Source organism: Miscanthus floridulus, chromosome 4, assembly GCF_019320115.1.
Source record: "Miscanthus floridulus cultivar M001 chromosome 4, ASM1932011v1, whole genome shotgun sequence".
NCBI classification, from domain to species: domain Eukaryota; kingdom Viridiplantae; phylum Streptophyta; class Magnoliopsida; order Poales; family Poaceae; genus Miscanthus; species Miscanthus floridulus.
This window is the reverse complement of record NC_089583.1, coordinates 47,430,847-47,435,680: the sequence shown is the minus strand read 5'-3', so window position 1 is coordinate 47,435,680 and position 4,834 is coordinate 47,430,847. Positions and strand designations below refer to the sequence as shown.

General features: G+C 48.6%; 1 pseudogene; it reads right to left on the bottom strand.

Moving 5' to 3' along the window:
* Positions 1-295: 295 nt before the first annotated feature.
* Positions 296-4,467, bottom strand: LOC136548487 (sialyltransferase-like protein 2; annotated as a pseudogene).
* Positions 4,468-4,834: the final 367 nt, after the last annotated feature.

Sequence of the window (4,834 nt, the reverse complement as noted above, 5' to 3'; positions counted from 1 at the left end):
GAATAAAATAATAACATGGGGGCTACACACTAAGAATAGTTGTTTTGCTGGCAAGATGAAACTCTAGACTGCTATAGAGTATCATAATTCTACTTCACACTGACCAGTATGAAGCACCAAGGACTATCGACAGTCATAAGCCATAGAAAGCACCAAGGATCACCTCTAATTTTTAATGTCGTTTTGTTGCCTACTTTGACACTTTGAGCTTTAACACTTTGAGCATGGATAATGCAGGAATCATTTTATGACAGTCATAAGCCAGTTGTTCTGCATTATTAGATTGAATTGGAAGTCACAAAACTTTAACGGCAGAGCGGAGTTGCTTAATTAGCGCAAGATATTCTTGCTGACAGACAGAACAACCAGAGTTTCAGACATTCATTCAGACATGTCTCTACTTCTTCAGGTCTAAATCGTCTGATGTACTGAAAACTGAATGTGACCAAGTTTTGAAATGGAAAGTGACCTTAGTGAGCTGGGTGAGGAAGTTGGGCGTCACTGGCATGTCAGGCCAATCTGGTACTTCAGAGTTTCTGTCCAGAGAGGACTCTACCTCAACATGCAGCGAGCAGCGTACACAACAGAAGCAGCGGCCATCAAAGGATAGTAGATTGTCGTCTTGCAGTAGTCCATCAGCGCAAGCTCTCCGAAGAAGAGTATCATCATATAATGAAGCTACATCCACATCCATGCCATATGAACAGAACACATAATTCAGCATCAAGGCACACCAATGAAACACTAGCGAAAAACACCATCTAATCCGAAACACACAAATTCAACATACATACCAAAAGTGTGCGCAAAATGTGTCCTAGATTCTCTATCCTCTACCATCCGTATTGATGGCTCCCTCGTACTGCAAAGCATTTGTTTAGATACTCCATACCCGAGGCCAACCAGCTCCTAGTAAAGCAACCCCAAGCACATCTAAGGCGTCAGTTCAGAAACCACCTCACCTCACCTTGCACGCCCCGAGCGCCATGACCACCGCCTGTAGGCCCGACGAGTAGTGGAAGTACCTCTCGTCGTGGCTTCGGGTCCAGTTGCTGGGTGGCTGCCCTATGGCGACCACGAAGCAGCGCATTGAGTAGTACTTGGCGATGCGCGCGCACAGCACGTTGAGGCGCGTGTCGGTGATGAGGAGCGGGAACGGGGACTCTGGCGTGGCCGTGGCGTTGCAGATGAGCGCGTCGAGGAGGTGCACGGGCTGGCAGACGTACATCGCGAGCGGGATGGCGTGGCCGTAGGGGTGGCAGCCGCATCCAGGCATGGTGACGGCGGAGCGGACGACGCAGTGGTGGAGGATGTTGGAGTTGACGAAGGAGATCCCCATCCGAGCGCCGACGTCGCGCGCGAAGCCTGCGACACGGGCGTTGTTGAGGCGGATGATGGGTCATGCGCGTCGATCTGCGTGCCCCGGCAAGACCCCAGGAGGATGTCGCTGTTGGCGAGCAGCGCCGCCGCCTCGGCTAGGATCTGGTCCCCGCCGATGTCGATGGCCGCGAGGCACCAGAGCAGCGCGTCGCTGCCCCCAGTGAACCGGGACACGCCTATGGGGAGGGGGAGGGATAGGTAGCGGCGAAAGGCGAGGATAGGAGCACGAGCGCGAGGAGGAAGAGGACGGACGGGTGGCGGCGGCGCTTCATCTCCGTGGGCGCGGGGGCGGGCGGCCAGATCCGCCTGCCATTAGTAGGCGCGGTGGGCCGATAGTGGCCGCCGACATGGGGAGCGAGGTGAGGTGGGGTGGGGGAGAAAGCACCACCTCGCCGAACCACGCGCCGCCCAGGCCAAATCAGTGAAAAGATGAAGTTTTTATCAAACAATACAAGATTCCTAATGAAGATTCGGAGGGGAGGAGGTACGTACACTAAATCTAGATGGGCGCCGCTGCCGTCGCCTTCTGCCCTTCTTCTTGTGCCGCCCCAGATCCAGCTCCTAAGCTGCGACAGCATGAGGCATTTGTGGATTCTAGTTTTGAAGGCACATCGAAGCGCTCGCTAGATTAGAGGGGACCAAAGACGCCGGTGATTTTAGGGGAAGGCGGAGCAAGACGCCGGCGATTTTGGGAAGGCTCGATCTAGATCTGGGGCGGAGGGAGCTAGGCAGTCGACCGGGCGAAAGGCAGGAGCCAACTGAGCGAGCGGAGGCAAGGGTAATTTTGGAATAGACCGAAGCTGAATGAATACGGGACCGTACGACGACTTATAATTTGGGAAAAGTGAACAGGGTCAGAACAACTTACAAATTGGGATGGAGGGAGTATATTTTAGCTAGACTTGAACAGTGACTTAGACTAATCACAGGTTGGTGCCATCTGCTAGAGTTCTTTTACGTTCGACCACTAAAATATATTTATATCCAGAATGAGTTTTTCTTCACTCGATAAATTAGCGTACTTGATATGTTTTTTTTATAATTTATCTATCTACAAAGCTCTGACCTTAATATAGAAAGTTCTAGTATGTGTGCGTATTTAGTGGTGGAGCTTAGTGAGGGCCGTAGTGGGCCTCCCTCCCCCCCCCCCCTTAGCTAGAAAAATTCTTAATATATGTCTTAGTTTTATCACTTTAAGCAGTAATGATATATATTTCATATCATATATTATCCCTTCAATTTTATCAGCCAAGCTCCACCATTACGCGTATTTTTATAATTTATTGTATTTGGTGCACCATCCTACACTATCCTCCCTGCCCACATAGAACCTGAAACATTTAATATTGTGTTTCCATAATTCTAAAGCAACAAGTGTAATAGACTAACTAAGCATTTTCTCTGTTGTTTGTCCACTTGCTTGAGAGAACAACTCCACCATGCACCAATAATGTTAATGTTTTATAATATGAAGTTCAAAAGAGTTGATATTTTTTATATGTTATATTGATTCCATCAAATTATCGTAGGAAGACTATCAGTTTTGTAATGGAAAAGGGTCAAGGCCTAGTTTGAAAAACAAAGATAATAAATCATCGACAAATACTACTTAAAGAAGTCATACAGCTTCAATCGAATCCAAAAGTGTGTATCATACACTCAAATCTGGTCAAATCAAGTATGTTAATTAAGGATAATGCTCTCATTCAACAATGATAAGTACTTTCTTGTCACAATGACTTCCTTACAGAAGGAAAGTGATGAGACATTGAGAGCTGTAGAATATAGTTTCACACAAAGAGCAAGTATAACATACCCAAAGTTATGTGTGGAAACTATATCCACATATTTAATTATTGGTATATCAAATGAATTTGATTCGGACATATAAGTTCTAATGAACTTCATATTATGATTTCAGATACAAAATCATCGTACTGGCCCCGTTTGGCTTGCTGAAACTTGGCTAAATTAGCTGAAAACATTATTCTGGCTAAATTGTTGTGAGAGAAAAACATTGTTCCGGCTAAAAAAAACAAGCTGAATAGTGCAGATTATAAGGTAAGCCGAACGGGGCCACTGTGTAACCAAGTCACACCATAACTCGCTTTGAAAAAAAAGTCACACCATAACTCGAAAGTCAAAACACAAATTGATTTGTGATCCAATTTGAGTTCCTTCCATTCTATAGCCACTCTGATTATGATTGCCAATATGCGAGTGTAAAAGAAAAATATCTTGTGTAATGCTATAAACTTGTTTAAGGATCATTGTCGGTGTTTCGAACCGTCGACTAGTAAATTTATGTTTGCGCGTCTGACCCAAATGGTGTGCTCGGAGGACACAAGGGGTTATACTGGTTCGGACAGAATGTCCCTACGTCTAGTTTGAGTCTGCTCGTATCACCAGTACTTGTTTGTAGGAGTTACAAACGAGCGAGAGAGGGAGAAGGTTCCGAGTCTCTAATAGAAGGATCGAATGGAGTTGAGTCTAGTTGAACTTGTTGAGCCCTCCCCTTCGTGAGGCGTCCTGCTTCCCTTTTTATAGATGAAGGGAAAGGCGCAGGTTACACGAGAGAGAGAGAGAGAAAGCGAGAAGGAAGAAGGCCTCCGAGGTCGTGGCGCCCTTCATCTCCTTTACGCGGGTCCCGTCAGTCCTGTACATGATGATGGGGATGGCTCCACGTCGTGACCCTGTTCGCCACTGGCGCTGCACGCGGGCGACGTCAGCCGGTCGTGGCGCCCCATTCTATCCCGGCGGGCAGCATGGTCAACAGGTACCCCCGACGAAAGTCGTACGTGGATTAGGTAGTATAGCGTCGGCACGCCCGACACTGTTGGCGACGTGAGCCCTCAGGTATGGCCCACCGTGGCTGTGGGTCACATCAAGACGCGACTACTCCCTTTCTAGTGTTAGAAGTTTGAACCTGGGTTCATACTCTTATACCCGTAGTGGCTGGAGGCGGTATGGACCCCCGTCGGGCGAGGCAGATTGCCCCTTCGAGGGGTCTGGCGAGGCGAGGTCCACGCCCAAGGGGTTGGGTGAGATGGAGCCCGCACCCTTGGGGTCGAGCATGACAGAGCCCATGCCCTCAGGGTCAGGCGAGACAAAGCCCGCGCCCTCAGGATCGGGCGAGACTGAGCCCACACCCTCAGGGTCAGGCGAGACCAAAATACGCTCTTGACCATGCAGGTGAGTCAGCGTTCCCAACCAACAGCCTCCTTCCAGGTATCCCTAATACCGATACCCGACAGTAGCCCCCGAGCTTACGGAGTAGGATACTCCTTTGAAGGCTTTTTCAGATGAAAGGACTCTGAGGGCCCTGTTCTCCCTTTGCGGCCCATGGGATGTCTTGGTAGGGTTATGATTCATTTTTTTTGCGATCGAACTCTTTGGGAGCATGCAGCTACGGGTTTGGGGGTCAGAAAAGATTTCTCTTGATTCCGATCCCTCC